Source organism: Molossus molossus, unplaced genomic scaffold (genome assembly GCF_014108415.1).
Source record: "Molossus molossus isolate mMolMol1 unplaced genomic scaffold, mMolMol1.p scaffold_m16_p_13, whole genome shotgun sequence".
Lineage (NCBI taxonomy): Eukaryota > Metazoa > Chordata > Mammalia > Chiroptera > Molossidae > Molossus > Molossus molossus.
The window spans coordinates 58034902-58055453 of NW_023425348.1; the positions used below are offsets into that span (position 1 = coordinate 58034902).

At 48.3% G+C, this 20552-nt stretch overlaps 1 protein-coding gene across 2 annotated transcripts in view; it reads left to right on the forward strand.

Moving 5' to 3' along the window:
• INSC (INSC spindle orientation adaptor protein) overlaps window positions 1-20552 on the forward strand; it is a 119014-nt gene that overhangs the window by 32531 nt on the left and 65931 nt on the right. The gene's annotated exons all lie outside the window — the stretch shown is intronic.

Here is a 20552-nt window from a genome sequence, read left to right on the forward strand (position 1 = left end):
CATGTACCAAGAGGTTGCTAGTTCGATTCCCAGTCAGGACACATGCCCAGGTTGTGGGCCAGATCCCCAATGGGGGGCATGCAGGAGGCGGCTGATCGATATTCCCTCTCATCCATGTTTCTATCTCTCTCTCTTCCTTTCTCTCTCTCTCTCGAATCAATAAAGAAAAAAAATTTTGAAAAAAAAAAAAAAGATTTTTCACACTAATGCAGGTTTGGTCTATGAAGGAACTTTACAACCTGAGTGCTCAGGGCCTCTGCCTTGATGCAATTTTTTTTTTTTTTTCTGGAGATATTCTGATGGGGCAAGAGAATCCCAGTAGCCCTTGCAAGTCTGTAAAGTCATTGTTTGGTCTTGTTTTACACATTGTCTGCATCCCTGACATCTTACCTTTATCTCTTGCCCCCCCCATCTGAATCACAAGGCATTTCAACTTATTATCCCATTCATTTTCATGTTGTGTTGGATTTTTGAGTACTTCTTAAAAATGCGTGTTGCTTTTAAAATCAGAAAAATGATTAAATATTTGCTAAAAGTCTACTAGAACTGGGTTAACTTCTATGAGGGTGTCTGTCTGCTTCCCCAAAGTCATTATTATTTTTTTCTTTTTATTTTCTTTTATTGTTTTTTTTCCATCACTCTCTGTCACCTCTATGCCCTCTTCCACCTCCAACCCCTAACCCCAAAGTCATTATTATAAAGACGTTTTAAGACTACAAAATACAACTCATGCATATTCCTGAGAACACTGGCAGAAAAGTAGTGAAGGATTTTCTGTGTAGCCTGAGGCTGAGAATAAGGCACCTGTTGGGGGCCAAATACATTTCCACGCAGTGTGTCTGAAGTAGGGGTCAGATCATGAGACGCAAACCTGCCAGCCTGTGTGTGCGTTCTCAGAGATGGGGACGTGGCTTGGAGTGGCTGATGGCCTTTTAGGAGATGAGCTTCCTAAGCTTTGAACACACTGCTGGGCTTAATGCCAGACTCTGCCTCTTCCAGGCTGTGTGGCCTTGCGCAGTTCCTCAACCCCCCAGCTCCCCGGTTCCCTCCTGTGTCAGACGAGGGGGATAACTGTACCCACTTTATAGCATTGATGTGCAGAGTGAAGTTTAGGACAGTGGTTAGAAGTTGGGACCGCCTCAACTTGATTCTTGGTTCTGTTACTTATTGGCTACAACCTTGGGCTTTAGTTTCTTCATCTACGAAGCAGAGATAGTTATGCTTACGTCACCGGGTTGTTATGAGAGTTTAGGGTCATTTGCATCAAGCATCTGTCTGACAGAGGAACTGCTCCATCAATGTCAACTCCTTCAGATGAAGAATAGGTTCCGGGAGCAGCCAGGGGCCAAGGTAGATCAGTTCCTGGCGCTCTTTCAAGCCTCTGGGAACCACTGATATCTCTCTTTTACTTCTAACTTCCTCAGAAGTTATAAGGATAAAAGGAAATTAAATCACACAAAAAAAATGATTTGGAAATTAGATTTCATTTACCCGTGGTCATTCGAGGTCTGAAATATTAAATGGAAAATTCCAGAAATAAACAATTCATAAGTTTTAAATTGTGTGATGTTCCGAGTATCATGATTAAATCTTGTGCCGTCTTCCTCTGTCTCGCCTGGGACATGAGTCATCCCTTTGTCCAGCACACCCACGCTGCAGACGCTACCTGCCTATTAGTCACTGAGGAGCCGTCTCAGCTACCAGACCGACCGTTGTGCTGCTCGTGTTCCAACAACTTTTATTTTAAAAGTTACTTTAAAAGTGATTTTTCAAGTGCAAGAGTAGAGATGCTGGCAATTTCAATGTGCCAAAGAGAAGTCATGAAGTGCTTGTTATGTATCATCAGAAGGTTAATATTAGCCTGAGGCTGTGTCAATGCCTACGCCGCTCACTCACCTGGTTCGTCTCGTCACGCAGGCATTTCATCGTGTCACATCACAGAAGGGAGCGTGAGCACAGCACAATAAGATGTCCCGAGAGACCCCGTTCACATAACTTTTATAGCAGTATACTGTTATACTTGTTCTATTTCATCATTACTTACTATTGCTAATCTCTTACTGTGCCCAATTTAGACATCAAACTTTGTCATAGGTATGTATGCACAGGAAAACACAGCAGACCTGGGGTTTGGTGCTGTTGTTTGTGGCTTCAGGCATCTGCTGTGGGTCTTGGAATGTATCCCCCACAGATAAGGGAGGGGGGACTGTGTTCTTCTGGAGGCAGGATAGGGTTTCTAGTTCATAGTGTACAGCAGATACCTCGACGGGAAAACCCTTGACTGACAGGACTCCAGGAGTTCTGGCTGGCCGCAAACATTGCAAAATGTGTGTTTAGAATGTCTGCATCCTTGCAGGGTGGGCTGCAAAGAGAAGGTGGTGTTTTCTTTAGTACAGCCCCAGTCTGGCATTGGCAGGCTTTCCCAGAACATTGGGGAAATATAATCCCCGGGCCTACCAACCTATTAACTGTGTGTGTTCTGGGGGCCTGCGCTTGGGCCTTATTTGCTGAGAAAACTCTTACGTATTTACAGGATGTTGGAAGGGTTAATTTACCCAATCTGAGGCTGCGTTACGGCCAGATAATAGCGGCCACCTCTTCTTTTCTCTTGTTCCAGGCTGTGGAGGCCTCGCTCGTGGGGAATAACACCATGGTTATTGTGCCCAGATAAATAATTAATGCCAGATAATTGACTTCTTTCTGTTGTGTTCCACTGAAACTCAATTTCACTCTGTGGTGCCATTGTTCACCTCAAAACACAAAATAAATTAATGCTGTCAAGTTGCGTGGGACCCTCCTGCAGCCCGGATGAATCATAGGAGTTAGGCCTTTGGCGTTTGAGACGCTTAAGAGTAAATAGCATCAGAAGGGCTTTTCTAGGTGCAGGCTCCCGGGCGAGACGAAAGGGCACAGAACAACAGCCCCCCAGGCCAGGGCTGGGATCCCACGCAGAACTGGCGTGGGTGTCCGGAGTGGATGTGACAGGGTTTGCCACTCTGACTGCATCCGAAGCTCTTAGGAAGTGTTTGTGTTTAAAAGTAATAAAATAAGCAAGCCAAAGTCCAAAATCCGCTCTTGGAAACTTTAATGTGGGCCTAAGGGGTGAAAGCTTATAAGCCTCGGAATTGGACTTGGGCTCAAATCCCAGCTGCACTTCCTACCCGCTGTGTGCCCTCAGCTGGCCCTTACCCGTCTAAGTACCAGTTTTCTCTTCTACAGTGATCGTTGTTTGAAAAGCTTGTGTAAGTACTGGCATTCAAGAAGGGAGGTCTCTCTAGGGGCCAGGATGATGGGCAGTGCACAGCCCACACGTCAGCAGGCCGTCCCGGGGACAGTACCCAGCCTTAAAGGGGGATCTGAGCGGCACACACAACATTCATCCCACGAGGAAACTGAGGCTGGAAGAGGTTCAGTGACTTCCCAGGGGTCGAGCTGGTAAGGAGCGGAGCTTGAGACACATTCCCAGATGATGCTTGACCCTGAGCACTGTCCTATACGCTATCCAGTCTGCCTTCTCTACAGTATTCCTGGGAGCCCTACACAAACAGATCGTTCACTCAGTTATTCAGGTTCTTGTTTGTTCGTTAGCCTTCAACAAAATGTTTCTACACAGAATGTATTAAGTGCAGATCATATGCCTTGTACGTTGCTGATATTGGTAACCGAAGAGGGCACCGTCTATACCCTCATGGAACTCACTGATTTATCTCTTGACCTGATCAGGCCTGGATCTGCAGCAGGTTTACAACCGGGGTCTTTCATTTGGGACCTCTCACTGTGAGTGAATCACTTTCTCATGTGGTTTCTGTTCACCCTGGAGTCTGAGATGAGGCGGGACTGGGTGTAACTGCCACCCGTGGCCGCAGCCCCCTGGGTCACCCCGGAGCTGGCAAAGAGTTGTCCAGCCTCCCTGAGCCAGGGGCGTGCGTCGCAGGCCAGCCTGTCTCCAAGCAGATAATAGCTTGCATGTGTGTGCCCCTGGTCTGCGGCTGGTTTTCTGCTGCTGGGCTGATTCCTGTGCCGGCGGTGAAATGTGCAGACTGTAATTGTCAATGGGATAATTGGATATTTTTCTGTTGTTTAAACCAAAAGGAAAGCCAGTCAAAGTTAGAATCAAATTCCCTCCCTTCTCAACATCTCCCAAGAGAAATCCACAGAAACAAAGGGTGTGACCTTGTGAAGGCAGAAGGACAATGATTCAACAGTTATTTTTAAGAAGAAAGGTTAGACTTAACTTCCCACATAGTGCTGGGCACTGGGATCTAGAAACATGGAATGTTGCTGGATGGTTTGTTGGAGCCCATGTGTGTCATTCCTTCATGATAAGATGGGGAAACTGAGGCCCAGAGAAGGGAATGGAGCTGCCAAAATGCTCTTCAGGCCACCTCCTGCCCATTGTGGAGTCCTGCCTTCCCTGGGCTGTGTTTCTTAAGCTCATTCTCCCACCCAGCCTCCAGGAAGTCCTAGAAGCTCTGTGTCCAAGCCCTGGTGTAATTCTCATTAACAGTGCTCTGTAATAGACATCATTTCATTCATTCACTCCTTCATTCGAATGAGATTTACTTTGGACTAAGAACTAACTTGGGGCAGGCCCTGGGTAGTACAATAATGATTTATGTAAATATCATCTTCCCTAATCAGTGATACATGTCCCGAGGGCTGAATTCATTTCTGATTTATATCTGTGCTCCTGTGATTAGAATGCACACAGTTGGAGCTCAATAAGTGGTTGAATAAATAAGTGTTTAATAAATGTTTGATGAATGAATGCCAAATGGCTGAGGAGTCTCAGCTGACTGTGAGAATTAAATAGCTTGGATTTTGTTTCTTTCTCAAAAGACACCTATTTCCAGCAAGATTTTCTCATTCTGTTTGGTAGAAATCTGCTGCTTAGAGGGAAAGAGTAAGCTGCAGTTTTATCTTCATTAATTTAAATACTCTTTCTGAGTGAAAGCCAAGGTTTAATTGGTTGTTGGAGTCAGAGAGCTGGAGGGACATTATTTTTTTTCTTCTAAAGAATAGTAATTCAGAAATATTTTTAGTCTTTAGTTTTAAATTCACTGGAAAAAAGTCTGCAGTTTTGTCATTAAATCAGAATGGAGAGCAGAATGCAGTGGGGAACACTGACTAGGAACCAAAGGCTGGTCCTCCCTCCCTCCCTCCCTCCCTCCCTCCCTCCCTCCCTCCCTCCCTCCCTCCCTCCCTCTCTCTCTTCTCAGCCCTGCCTTTCACTAACCTGCTGTGTGTCGTCAGGTAATTTCCTTCCCTCTCTAAGCTTTAGTTTCCTCATGTGAGGATGAGGAGGGGAAAAGTTTCCCCAGGGACCCTTCCAGCTTTACTATTTACTATTCTAGAAATCTTTGACTGAGTTTTGGATAGTATATTCCCATTTCTGGGAAGAAAATCCCACTTTAGTGCCTCGGGGCTGGGAAAGCAATTCCATGGACCAAAACAAGGTCTTCTATTCCTTCCTATGACATGCACAGAGGTCTAGTGTTTGCCTGTGGCTGGGCTGGAAATTGTAAGACATATCAGCTTGGGAGCCCTTCCAGCTTCGGAGGCTGTGCCCTGTTCAGGTTTAGGGAAGCCGTTGGTAGATCCAGGAGAAGTATTCTATGGGGGTGAATAGGTGGCTCTCCTTCGATGGGATATGATACAGATACATCCATAAATCCCACATGCTTCATGATCTGAAGTCCTTGTTTTGACTTCACCATCACCTCTCCAGCTATACTTAGCAACTTGCCATTTTCTCAGCATGTGGTCCGATGCCTTCACTCCTTTGCACATGCTGTTCTTCTGTCTGTAACCCTCTGCTTCTTCTGCTGGAGAGCTTGAAGGCATCCAAGTGATGGCCTGGGGATCTTTCTCAGAGAGTCTAGCTTGGACCAAGCCTCCCTTCTCTGTGCTTCCGAAATTCCTGATGCTTACGTCCACATGCCATATGGAGCACAGTGAACCATGATTGCTTATTTGCGGTCATCCATTTATTCATTCAGTAAATGTTCATGGAGTGCCTATGATATACCAGCTGTGCTCGGTGGAGGGAACATGTCACTGTGCAATACAAGGTCCTGCCCTCTTGGAGGACATGTTCCCATCATCTGCCCTCTGTAGTCCTGGCACGTAGCCCTGTACCTGACACACTGCGGTGCCCAGTAAGGTTTGGGGACCATTACACAGTGTTCTCAGCATAGTAAACTTTTCCTTCATAAAAAATTCACCCCTTCATACAGCAGGTGGAGTAGTGTAAGGCAGAGACATCCAAATTCTAGACTTAGAAGGAACAATTGTTCATTCCAAGTGAAAAAAAGATGAAAATGAACCAATAAGAGTGTCGGCATAGGTTTCCATAAACTATTGACCCCCAGCATTTGGGGAACACTGGATGCCAGGCCAGCAGGAATAGCTGGGTATGAGGAACTGGTACCAGCAGCTGGGACCTGGGTATGATCTGCTGAGCTGGAGAACATTGTTCACTTTGGCATCTTAAGGGTGAGGCATTGTACCTTCCCCCAGTGATGGGCTTTGATGAGCAGAGGGGACATTCTTGGGGCAGAAGCAGAGGTGGAGCGAGGCCAGTGAGGGGTAGTAGACCTCTATGCTGCTGGAGTCCTGAGAGGGTCACTCTCTCCTGCGTGCATGGTCTTCCAGGCTCCCCTGCTCGGGCAGCACTTCTGGTACAAGCTCGTCAGACATCTATGACCTTGGGGCCAGCAGGTCAGCAATTCTGTCCTGACTTTTAAGAACATATAACCAATTCTCTCCCAGAAAGAAATGAGGGAGGAGTTTGAAAAATGACTAGACATGTTGTATGGTCACAAGCTGTACAAGGGCATTGATATGTCTCTAGCTTAGTGGAAAGAGCCCTGGCTATGGATCTGAGGGTTTGGATGTCAGCTAAATTGCTAAAGAAATCAGAGGGCCTAGTATAATAGTCAAGAGCAAGGCTCTGGTCTCAGACTGCCTAGGTTCTTATTTCTGCTTATCCACTGAATGACCTTGGTCAAGTCACTTAACCTACTAAATCTCAGTTATGTGAGCCTTGTGAAATTGCTTTGCAGGTTAAGTGAGTAACTAAGATTGAATCAAGCCCCCCCCCCCTTAAGTTTTTTTTAACAGCTTTATTGAGATGTAATTCACCCATTTAAATTGTGCAACACAACGGAATCAAGCCCTTAACACAGTGCTTAATAAACACTCAATAATTTTAGTCTTATTATCACTATTAGCAGCAAGTTTTAGACAACTTATGTAATGCCTCTAAGCCTCGACTTCTGCATCTGTAAAATGGGATGGTAATCTCCAACCATCTAACCACTGTAAGGGCCAAAGGAGAAGAGCGTGTGGTACACAGAGGTGCTCTGTTGTTGATAACCCTCCCTGCTTGCTGTGTGGGTAGTTCATTCCCTCTGACTGTAGAAATATTTTAGGGAGCCCATTGTTTCATACTGTAATTTCTTCATCTGATACTCTGCTATTCCTGTCTCCTACACCAACTCCACCCTGAATATTCCAGCTTAAAAAAAAATTCATCTGACCAGTAGCCTGGTATGTGGGGATGATTGTGGTTACATCTGGCTTTGTGTTTGGAATCTGCCAGAGTCCTGAAAGCCCAGATTTTGTGGCTTGGTCACCTCCTTCCAGATGTTCCAGGAATACTGCCATCAGAGAGCAAGGAGTGGGGTTACTCAGGGAGTAGGCATCTGCTCCTCTCTGGGGCTCTGCTGAGAACTGGGCAGGGCTCCTGAGAGCTTCCCTCACTGTCTGGGATGCCCTCCCTGCCCCCTAGGCATAGGGGCAATGTTTATAGCAGCAGGCTCAGATTCTAGTTCACTGTGGAGACAGAGGAAATCCAACCCCGGTCCTGGCCCCTGGCCCCTCCAGATCCTTGGCTAGAGACCCTACTGGCTCCACAAAGGAAATGTGATTCATTGCCAATCCATCTGCTTTGACCTCCGTTTTCAATTTCCTTCCTCTGTGCAAGAAAGCAGTCATCTGTACTTGCAACGGAAAGGTTTCACGCATAGTGGGATGGCGGCTTGAAGTTCATTGCTGAGGACAGTTGAACTCCTGGGAGTTGTGAGGTGCAGGGACAGCAAGAAGCCGCCTGCTCTGCACAGCGAGAGCTGCCCAGTTTAACCAGACTTTGTATATTAGGGTTAATCAACAAATCCAATAGGAAAGGTGGAACCCAGAGGACCAGGAAGCTAATGACAGAGAATCAGGCAAGCTATGCAATTATGGGATGCTCAGCGCGAACACAGGCCAAGCCTTAATGAGCTGCAGTTCCTAGACTCCAAAGTTGAGAAGAGCAGCTCATTACGTGGCGGCACAGTGACCGAGCCTGGGAGTGGACGGGACTGGCGAGTGTTGGGGCCATGCGGGGTTCACCGAGTCTGGGCCCCTCCCTGGGAAAGTTTGGGGCCTCTTTGCAGGACCTGGCCCCTTCGGCCATGACCTTGTGTATCCCACTTGTCACGTGCCCCACTCTGAAACCAAGTGAAGCTCCCGCCCCTTCCTGGATGGGCTTCAGCCAGGGCGGTACCATCGCCCAGACAAGAAACCCAAGAGTCAGCCTCGCTCTTTCCCTCTGCTCCACTCGCCCATTTTCTCCTCTCCATCCCAGGTCATCCACGTCTTCCTGTCCCATGTCACTGCCCTTGTTCAGGCGTTTGTCCTCCCCGTGTTCTATGACCATCACCTCCCAGGCCACCCTCCTGTCCAGTGTCTGACCCCGCTCTGGTTCATTCTCTACTAACTCTCCGCACAGTCATGTCACTGCCCTGCTCTGAGATGTTTTCAGTGACTCCAAACTGCCTTCAGGATTAAATTCAAATTCAAATCATGTCAAGGTCTTTGATCCACTGGTTCCTGTCTCCCTTTAGGCCCCTTCCTGCCCCCCCCCCCCCCGCCCCTCATAGGCCCCGAAGCTTGCTTGAGTCCAATGAAACTCCTGGTCATATTGCTATTTTTATACCTCAAGGCCTTTTTACATTTATGTGGAAATCCCTTTGCTCTGGTCATCCTGGCCAGCTCCTCCTCAAAGAACTGGGCAAATGTCATTTCCTTGGTGTACATATTCCCAAGCGAGGCCCTGTCTCCTGTGGTCCTAGGCTCCTGCTCGTAGCTCTGCAACCGCTGAATGGTGGTGAGTTGAGCAGAGCAGAGATGCTGGACTCTGGAGACTGAGTTTGAGGAAGGGCCCCACCACTTATCTCCACGTGACCTCTCCCGACAGAAGTTTCCTCGTCTGTAAGTGGGGTAATAATAGTCTTTCTCAGAGTTGTGGGGAGGACTAAAGGAGATCACACAGAGGGAGGGCTTAGAACACCGCCTAGCGCTTTGCTGGAACTCAACGCATGAGCAACTATTATATCATCGCCAGATTGGATTCCTGGTGCTTTTCTGCCTGATCGAGGTTTTGACTGAACCGGGGGATTCTCCTGATCAGCTTTGTCCTCAGCTCTAGAACTGGCTCGTAAGCAGGTGCACAGAAAACACCCTGGCCCCGGTATGCACCGGCTATGGGACCTGGTGGGACAGGCAACCTCTCCTGGCCTTGGTCTCTGGGGATTCTTTTGGAGAGCAGTCCATGCAGCCCTGGAGTGTGCCCACAACTGGAGATAGAGAACCCTTGGTCAGAGCCTGAGACTTGGGATGGGGAGAGCATGTGGTGGAGGAGAGGAGTCCGAGTGGTGGGGTCTGAAGTCTGTTGGGAGTCCACGCAGCCCTGCAGACTGGATAGACCGGCTCTCGGCAGCCCTCTGGTGGTGACTTCTGTACTCTCACCCACATTTTCCAGAACCACAAGGAGGTATCAGGATGACAGCTCACATATTAGATCTGTGAATTCTCCTAAACATTTCACTTTGGCAAATGAAAAACAAAAATCTTCCTTTTAAAGTAAGGAGGAGCACTGAATGGAAAGATAAAGGCAAACCCTTTACAGTGTACACATCAGGTCCCATCTTAGCCATGCAGGTTGAGGGCAGCCGACGCTGAGTTAGCGCCCGTGAGGATGCAGTTATCATTTCACCTGCAGTGCTAACATGTCATCTGGGCAGAGCACAGCTTTTAGGAAGCACTTGGAGTAGCATTAAGAACGTGGGGTCCAGAGTCCAATGGGCTGGGTCAGAGCCAAGCGTTGCCACTAACAAGCTGGGTGATCTCCAATCTTCAGTTTCATCATCTGCAAAACTAAGATAAAAGAGGACCCTCCCCATAGGGTCATTGTGAAAACGCGATGATACATGTGAAGCCGACCACACGATAGTTGACACAGGGCCCAGCCTCAACAAATATTAGCAATTTAGATTACGAATTTTTTTTCTCCCTTGACACTTACAACAATCCAGAGAGACAGACAGTACAATAGTACAGATGATTGTCATTTCCATTTAATACTCAATTCCATCTTATAAACATATACTAGGCATCTTCAATGCACCACATACAGTGCTGGGGGGGGGGCATGTAGGGAAGACAAGGCAGACACGAGCCCTCCTCTGTTTATAGTCCAGTGGATAAAGTAGATATTAATTAAGAGTCAAACATTTGAGACTGGTGTCTCGCTGGGGGAAGGACAGGGTGTTGCAGACATGTGGGGACCATGAGACTTATGTTCATCTAGGAGCCAGAGAAACCTGTTTCAGAAGAGACCTTTAGGCTGGGATTCCAAGGATGCACAGGCATCGGCAAGGTGAAGAGATGTGCAAAGTCTGGGAGGTGAGGTGTCACAGCAGCGGGACTGCAGGTGTGCCTGGGACAGCGGTTGGAAATAAGGGAGAAGGCAGGTCGGGGAGTGCAGCTCAGAGAGGGCAAGCATCGTGTAGAGGAGCACACAGCTATTAGGGGAAAGGAGTGGGAGGAGAATGCAGATGGTGCTTCCGGCTCAGGTGTCCTCGCTGTTGGTGTCGTCATGCTGGCTCTCACACGTACATTGGCAATGCAAATGCGCACATGTATCCTTTCTAGAGGTTAGAAATGAGTCGTGCCTGAGTTAATATAGGCCGGGAAACGTTCACAGTGCCCCCGCTCTCTAAGGGCATCTAAAATGCCAGTACTTGACAGAGTGAAGATAATGAGCTCTGAGTCATAGAGAGGAGGCAGTTGTCAAATGCGCACACTGGCTCATTGGATTGGAAACAGTTACCTGGAGCCAAATCCATGTTCCTTGGTTTCTGAAACAAACAACAACCTGCTGTTTCAAGGTGCTGTGCAGACTGGGCCAGGGCTTTGGGGTCAGGCAGACCTGGATTGAAGTCTCTGTGCTGCCATTGACTAGCAGGCACCTCTCTGATCCTGTTTTTCCTCCTCTGTAAAGCGAATGATAAATACTCTTGCTGTGAATACAAGATAGATATCGGGTATGCAAGCACCTGATCTGTGCCTGGCACGCAGAAAGTGCTTAGTCACGTTTCCTTCATGGCATGCTTAGAACTATGCTAGATTTTTTAAGCTGAATTTTCAGAGTAGTCAAACCTCTTCCCTACCTTCAAACCCTTCTATAGATGGTTGCAAGGCCACAACCTGGAGAAACAGGTGGGGCAAAGTGACATTATCCATGCCCCTTCCCAAATGACTCCCAGTTATTAGCTCCGAGGTGTACGGTGGGGCCCTGTTGCCCCTTCCCCAGCATCCCCGAGGATATGTGAAATGCAGGATCAACCTCCTACCATGTTAGGTGGGGATTTCTGGGTAACAATCTGAAAACTCGTTCCAGTGCTACAGCTTGGAGCAGAGGGTCAGTGCAGAAGACAGCAGAGAACACAGGATCACAGAGGGAAAGAGGCTGACCCCGGGTAACAGTGGGTGCAGGAGGCACTGAAGGAGAGAAAGCCTCCTTCCTGGGTCCGGCCTTGCACAGAGGGGTCGGCTGTGAGCTGTCCACCCCCCTACACACTGTGAAGGCTCCACTCTTCCAGGGTGAACTTGGACTCGGGGATGGAGAATTGTGCTCCTTATACAAAGCCCCGGTGCACAGAAGGGCCTGTGCTGAAGCTCAGCATGGGACTCCGAAGAGATCAGAGCAGGTGATGAAAACATGGGGAAAGTTGAACAAGATCGGAGAAGCAACATTTCCTTCCGTCACAGCTGGCTGGGCTATACCAGTGCCTTCATGCGGAGGGGCTGGAAGGTCATCCCCGAACCACACTGTAAATTATTTGTAGCTTGTTGCATAAATAATTGTGCTTCAATTAACTGTTTAGTAAACAGTTTACGATCCACTGCATCACAGAGGTTAAGGCATTCTGAATTAATCCATGTGTCGTTTTCCTAAAGCCCTTGTTGAGAGAGTCTTCCAGGTGGGCTTGAAGAGAGGTGTAGGGCAAGATGGACCCAGCTGACCAGGGGACAGAATTCCTCAGGCAACTCGGAGAGGATTCTCCTGTTTATTCAGAGTGAAACCCGGAGCTGGCCATGGCGTCCAAGGTCCTACATGATCCAGCCCGAGTTTCTTCTCGGAGTTCACGTTCCTACTGTTTCCTTGCTCTGCGCTCTACCCACCCATCTCTGCCCTGTTTCTCCGACAAGCTGGCCTACCCCACCGGGGCCTTTGCATGTCTGAGCCCTCTTCTCGGAATGCCCAGCGCCCGCATTGCAGCTGGGTTGATTCTCTAACCTCTTTGAAGTGTTTGCCCAGGGCTTCCGTTTCCAAGAGCCCCGCCCTGACCACTTATTTAAACCGGCAGTTACCGCTCTGCCTCCCACGTGGACGATCTTGTCCCCACTTATTCCGGGTCTACTTTTCAATGGAAATTATCGGCTTGTAACATACTGTCTAGTTTTACATTCATTATAGTCTGTTTCCTCTTGCTATAATGTACCTTTCACAGGGGCGGAGGTTTTTGTTGTTTGTTTGTTCACTAAGGTATCCCAAGTAGCTAGAATGGTTTCTAGCACATAGTAGGACTAAGGAAATATTTATTGAGTGAGTGAGTGAATGAGTGAATGAATGAATGAATGATTATTCGGGGTGGGACCTGTGAGAGCACGGAGGCTGTACATTCTTCATGGATGCTGGGAGTGCCCGGAAGTTTCTGGAATGCAGTTTTCTTGGGAGGTCCAGCCTGCAAGAGGAACTGGGCATCTTCAAAAGAAGAGACAGTCAGTCCATCAGACTGAATATGTCGTAAACTAAACTCAACTTGCTGAACTTATTTCCCCTAATTCACTCAGCTCCTCAAGTAAAAAAATCTGTGTCACATCTTTGATTACTTTCAGTTATTCATCACCCATATGAGTCTGTTTCTGAGTCCTGTTGATTTTATCTTTTTAATTATTCTGGAATAATTATTCTCCAGTGTCATTGCAATCACTGTGAACATTGGGGGGAGGCAGGATTCAGGAAGGCTGTTCTAAGTACCCAGAGCTTCATCATCGTTTGTTTTTGCGTAGGATTAAAAAATATGATGCTCGGAGTCCCGAGAGTTCTCAGAGCTGTCCCCACCCCTCACATGGATGCTAAGAACATCCTCTGTCTCTGTTGTCCCTGCCCTGCTCAGTTCCGATTCTACCCCTGGAAGTTTATTCTCTGTGGGGCCCTTTGTGGTAGAAGAGATTCCCGTTGGACCAGCTCTGAGAGTTCATCGTTGATGCTTCGCACTCACTGATATCGGAGAGGCAGCTCTGCTCCGTGTCAGTTACTCCTCTCAAATCATGCCACTGGGCTTTCCAGTAAATACCCGGTGGCTACTAGGGGATACTCCTTTCTCATGTTCACCAGATCCACCTATTGCTTCCTTCTTCTTCCCTCCTGCAGATGACACCCACCCAGCAGGTCTTGTAGCTGTAGGGGCCTTGTCCCTACCTGCCTGTATTTTGAGGTTAGTGGAAATATTTGACCCTCTAGCTTGGTTGTAAATATCACCCATGGGGTTTTGGTTTTGTTTTCTAATTGCTCCATCAGTTTTCATGTGGGGATTTGGAGAGATTAAAAAACTATGCTGCCACCTTTCTAGAATGTATATTGTTTCTCTTACTTTTAAGTACCTAAGTTCTGAGGATACAGCTTCCTTAACTAAAGCTGACTTGAATAATCACGCACACGTATAATCCTGCCTGTCAGGAATGATTATTCTAAGCAGAGTATATGTAAGAGACAGAGTGGCTGACAGCCTGAGTTGTCTAGTGGAGTCCAGACAGATGACATTGCCCAGAAAGAAAGTGGTTGTGCGGGATGGGCCTGGCAGGTCCTGGCAGCTAGAGGGATACCCAGGGTACGGTGCCAGAGGAAGAAAGGATGACAGAATCATCCAATGACACCTTGTGGTTGCCTGAGCTGACCTTTTTTTGGGGAAGGGGGTTGATAGATATGAGATGAACTCTGGGAACTCCTAGAAATACTTGAGACTCATGGCACATCATTTTGGGATGAGAGTGACATTTGTTTATGTCTGTCTCTTCGACTAGACAGTGGGAGCTGTCTAAGGGCAGGCAGTGGTCACCAGCACACGTCCTGGCATGTGATTTGCATCAGACGTGTTTCATACAATCAGGTCGATTAGGGATTGACTGAGAGACACTGCTGAATGTTTTAAACCTTATTGGACTGGTTGAGAACATCTTATGTCTGCTGCTGGTATCATGTGGGGTCAGACACTTTCCCGAAGAGCTCAGATCTCCCTCCAGCCACTTCCCCGGGGCTTGAGTAAATATTCCCACACCTCACTGGAAAACCATTTACCTGTAAGTTCTGAGAGTTGGGACAAGGGTTGCTGATGGTCCAAGCTCTACCCAGCCAGAGCTCTGCTTTAATGAAGTGTAGGAATGTTTGCAAAATTACTTATATAAACAGTATCTCTGGTTCTACTGAAACCTGCTTTAAGCATTTCTATTGAAAACTAAACTCTTTAAAAATGTTTGTTAATCCCCACCCGAGGCTATTTTCCCATTAATTTTTAGATAGAGTGGAAGGGAGGGAGAGAAAGAAAGACAAACATCAATGTGAGAGAGACACAATGATTGGTTGCCTCCCTCATGACCCCGACTGGGGTGGGGGATTGAACCTGCAACCCAGGTACATGCCCTTGACAGCGAATCAAACCCAAGATCCTTCGGTCCATGGGCCGACGCTCTAACCACTGAGCAAAACTGACCGGGGCCAAAACTTTTTATTAATTGTTTTTTGTGGGATCTAGTTACTTACCCGACTGTCAAAAATGTTACCACAGTGCAGGAAACTCACCTATATTTTGCCTGAGATGCCATCCAAAGACAGTATCTGCAAATCCTGAAATGGAGTTCGACAACAGGAGGAAGTGAGGTCAAGGGTTCCTCCTGCCAGGCCAGGGCATGCATGCTCGTCTTTAGTGATACTCTGCAAGTTCAGAACATGCTGCTGGTGTAGTAGGGCTTGCAATGATGTTTGATGTTTCTAGGCAGTCCCTGGTTTTCTTGATTCAATTAAATATTTATTGCTGCCCACTACTTGTCAGGCTCCGTGCCGAGTGCTGGTGATGCCGAGATAAATCAGACAGTGCCTGTCGTTGAGGATGTCTCAAAGTCTGTTGGAGGAGGGAGACGGGTGAAGAAACTGTATGGTGTGGTCAGTAGGAACCCAGTCTTTGGGATCAGACTGTTTGCATGGAATTCTGGCTCTTTTAAGACATGTAAGTCCTCCGTACCTCCACGCTTTCATTTGTGAAATAGAGAAAATAATGGTGTGCACGTCATCAGGTTATAGTGAGAATAAAATGATGCATGATAAGTGCACAGGCTTAGGGGTACTGTATGCGTCCAGTGACAGTTATTATTATTGTCTACTTACTTTCCCTTTTCCTATGACTTCAGAACTCCTTTTTCATCCTATTCTCCATTATTATTGTTATTTTTTAAGCTAAACACAAGTATGTTATTATCTTAATGGTTTGGTTGTAACTTGAGCAGTTTGGGAGCAAAATCTGCTGGGAGAAGTCAGGCTGGATGAGAGGTATGTAGATGCCTTGAGCAGCTGATCCATTTTGCCCTCTAGCTGCTGGTGAACCAGCCCCTGATGCCCTCGCATGTCTTGGTCAGAGTTGGCCTTGGACCTAGGTGGGATGTGCCTGCTTGACAGGAGCTGGGGACGGCCACGGAATGGGCTTAAGAGCAGGCAGAGATCCATGGTTCTACTTATCTGCTTGGTTTGGTCTTCTCCGTGCGTTTGGTTGCTTCTTGGGGAGAAGGAGAGAAGGCATCTGTTTAAACAAGCTCTTTAAATAGAAGTTATTTTAAGCTCACTCTTCAAGAAAACCAGATTCTCTTTCCCCACCGGCGCCGCTGTCCGTCCTCATTTCTGAGGTGTCACCCTGGAAGTGCCTCCTGCCCCTGGCCCGCCAGGAGTGGGCGTGGCCGAAAGCCGTGATCACATCTCTGGGGCCGGGTCCTGGTCTGCCCAGCGCGTGGCGGTTCCGTTCCGGCAGAGCCAGGGGCTCACAGCTTCCTTTTGGCTTCTCATTGCTCGTGGGCTGCCCCGAGGGCTTGCTTGGAAATGGTCTGTCCTGTGTCCTGTGAGGCAGCCTCGCCTTGCTCTCTGCTCCTCTATAGTTTTTCTTCTGAGGGGTGGGCAGAGGGGGCAGCAGTAAAGCTTAGAGGTTAAGAGTAGACTCAGTCAGAGACACCAGGGTTTCAATCTCAGTGCTACTACTTTCTACCTGGTGATTCTACTTTTCTGCATCTCAGCTTCCTCATCTGTAAAAACGGGGATAACAATGGGACCTCACTCATTGTCCTGAGAAGTAAATCAAAGCATTGTGGTGAGGCGCCGAGGAGTGTGCTGACCCAGTGCTAGCCCGTCACGGACAAGGACAGGTGCGGGGGGGTTACATGCGGGAAGGGGCAGCAAAGAGAACTCACGTTTTTGAGCATCTCCTCTGTGCCAGGCAATGTCCTAGGCCCTTCACATTCACTATTTCATTGAATTCTTCCATCAACCTGCTGTGGAAGGTTCTTCTGTGCTTGCTCTTTTACAGATGGGGAAATCGAGCCTCAGAGAGGTTAAGAAACTTACTCGAAAAACTAATGTATGTTGTCATGTTGTAACAGTCAGCATGCTGGCTGTCCTGGGTGGGGAGTGGCCGGAAGGGAGCGGAGGGAGACTTCTGGGATGCTGGTGTATTCTGTCCCGTTATCCGGCTCCTGGACACATGGGTATGTTGATCTCATGAAAATCCATTGAGCTGCAACTCGATATTATGATTTGTTCCTTTTTATGTGCATATGTTGTTTCAATAAAAATTTCAGAAACAGGAACAAATAAATGGCAGCAGCAGTAGCAGCAGCAGGCTGCCTCTGGTCACACATTACGGGGAGCACAGCCAGCCCCCCCCGCCCCCCGCCCGCGTGCTGACGGAAGCTGTGACCTGCCAAAGCTCCTCCAGGGCTCCAGCCCTCTCACGGGGGGCTGTCCCGTCCCAAGGAAGCTCTGGTTCAAGGCCTGTTCAGGCAATTAAAGAGCAGCAGGCTCGTCCTGAGCAGGTCCGAGGGCCTGACTGCCGGAGGGGGGCCTCCCTGGGGAAGCTAAGCGCTGAAGGCGCGGGTCCGAGAGGCTTGCCTGGGAGTCAGCCATGGTGAGCTCCAGGGCAGACCATGGGGCGGCTGGAAGCAGACCCAGCGAGGTTTGCCAGGATTCTTCCCCCCGAGAGAACAACGTCCACCCCCTAGCCTACCTGGGGACCCCTTTCCTTCCTCTTTCAGGTTCCTGGAGGACGCCCCCACTCCTGGCTCTGTAGCCCAGTTCCACCCACCCGCCGCGGGCGCTGGGTCCCTCTCGGTCTCCCTTCCGCGGGGCACGGGCCAGGAAGCCAGAGAGACAGCTGGTCTCGGCCTCTGCGTCTGGTTGGGGACAAGCAAGGGAAGTGCAATTCTTTCTGGGGGAAAGGGGTGAAAAGTCCTCAGGCCTGCCATCTAGACTCCCCCTCCTTCCCCGAACCCTGTATTTTTAAAAGAAACTTATAAAAAAATATTGAAAGTAGTGTAGATTTACAGAAAGTTGCAAACATGGCTCAGTGCTGCCCTGCACCCCACACCCAGGTGCCCTGGTGGTTCACGTCTTCCGTGGGCACATTTGTCACAACCGAGGACCATCACTGGTCCGTGACTGTTCACTTAATGCCAGAGTTATTCAGACTCCACTCATTTCCCACGAGCGTCCTTTTCCCTTTCAGGACTCCATCCCGATATCCGGTTACCCTCCGTCATGCCCTCTGGTCTATGACAGTGTCTCATTCTTCCCTTGTTTCGGTGACCCTGACAACCTTGAGGAGCCCTAGTCAGGTATTCTGTAGAATGTCCCTCAGTTTGGGTCCCTGATGCCTTTTCCGTGATGGGACTGAGGTTACATATTTTGGGGAAGAATGGCATAGAAACAAAGTGTCTTCTGAACACATCACGTCAGGGGGACATGCTGTCGGCACAGCTTATCAAGTGGTGGGGTTCACTTCGCTCATTGGGTTAAGGTGGTGCCAGGTTTCTCCATGGCTAAGGTACTTTTCCCTCCACTTTCTGAACTCATTTCTTTTCTTTTCTTTTTTTTTTTTTGGTACGTGCCCCTAGCGGGAACCAAACCCAGGACTCTGGTCCGTAGGCCGATGTTCCAACCGCTGAGCCAAACTGACCGGGGATGAACTCTTTCCTTTAGAATCGAGTCACTAAGTACAGCTCACACTCAAGCCCCATACTATCTATTTATTTATTTTTTAATTTTGTAATTAGTTTATTTTTGTTACAGATGTTTCTCATTCTATTTTTAATGGCATTTCCCCATGCGAGACCTCTAAATACATACTCATCTGAGTATCTGCGCGGGTAGATATACACAAACTCATTCCAGACACCCAGACTCAGGCACGCAGGTAATCTAGACAGATGCCCAGATGCGTTCATATCTGCAAACAAACAAATCCTCAGATACTGGAGAAATCAGTACTTTTGTCATTACCAGCAGAGTGATAAGTCAGTTAGGATTTTAATTAACACAGCATCTGAAATCCCACTTTCTTTCTAATTATTAAAGATCTTAAAGAGCGAGAACCAAGCATGCCTCCATGTGGAGTTGGGAGTGGAGAGGGTGACAAAAATGTGTTTGGATCTCCTCAGGCCTCTGGTGGCTCTGTCTCCCCTTTTCTCGATTCCTGGCTCTCCCATGGCCCCTTTTCATCCAGGCCAGAAGGAAGGGGCAGGAATGTGTCCTACCTGAGGGTCCCAGCGCCCTTCCACAAGGAGAAGAGGTTTTCCTTTGTACCAGGTGCTGTGACCAGCAGTCTTTCGGCTACACCATTCTCCACCTCTGTTGTCTTTCCCTGTCCCCCTTCAATAACATCTCAGAACTTGCAGCACAAACCTCAACTCTTCTCAAGATCAGGGTCCTGGCTACCTTTCCTTTTTCCTCCATGTTCCCTCTTTTCCAGAATGTCTCACTCAGCCCAGCTGACCTGCTCACTGTCCTGTTGTCTGCCCCCCTCCCCAGAATATGCTCCCACTGTCTCCATGTGTCCAAACCCTACCCAGCTCTGATGCCACCTTCTCCAAGCACCTCACCCTGTCCTCCAACTGGTAGGGGCAGCTCCCTTCTTTGCATTTCCAGACAACCTTTTCTCTGGGATGGCACTGACTCAACTCTGCTCAGTTATTTGTGTACTTGTGTTTTAGAAAAAGTTCTTTTCAGTGCAAGCAATAGAAAGGAACTCTTGGACTTATTCTTTAGTTCCTAATTGAGGCTGCTGTCATCACAGTGACCCACGTGCCGTGACTTCAGTCCCATAACTCTTGGTTCTAGGTTTCACAGTCTGGGGAGAGGGAATTAGCTGAGGGCAGCGTCCTGGTTCAGGAGCCCACCTGTGGATCAACCAGCAACGATGGCTGGAGACATCTTCACAGCACAGACATGGTCACAGGGGGACCGTTCCTATATGTGGAAGGAGAGACCTTTCCCAAAGAGAAGGGAAAAGCTGAAGCCCAGGTTGCCACCCCAGGAGGCAGCTAAATGTGACTTGTTTTTGCTATTGACAGAAGAAGGAGGAAGGATGACGGGAAGCCAAAAACAACAGATGTCCACTGCGAAGTGTTTATGGAGTGAATGAGTCAGTGAGCGAGTGACTCGTTCATTTGTTGCCTTTTCAAACCCCAAGATCAGTTTGTTTCCCAGTCTCTATCTCTAGAACATGATGATCATATGTTTTTCTATTTTCTATGACCCTTTTCCAATCTTGTGGTCTTGGGCCACTCTGGGTAGCCCGAGTGGCGGAGGCACAGGGAGTCTTCTGCAGGGGGAGAGCCTGGCTCTGCCCCTCATTCAATGGCGCACACTTACTGAGTACCTGGTGCATGTGGGGCGCTGGCAACAAGCCAGATATGAGGGACTGTCCGTCATAGGACTCGGAGAGTTTCAGACAAACACTCCAACTGCTAAAGAATGTCATTAGTGCTCCAATGGAGGGTGCATGAAGAGGTATGGGGGCCGTGGGGAGCAGCTGAGAAGCTCTGATTGAGGCTTTTCAAAGAAATTATCATTAGAGCTGGGCCTTGCAGGGTGAGTAGGAGCTTGCCAGGTAGAAAGGAAGGAAAAGGGA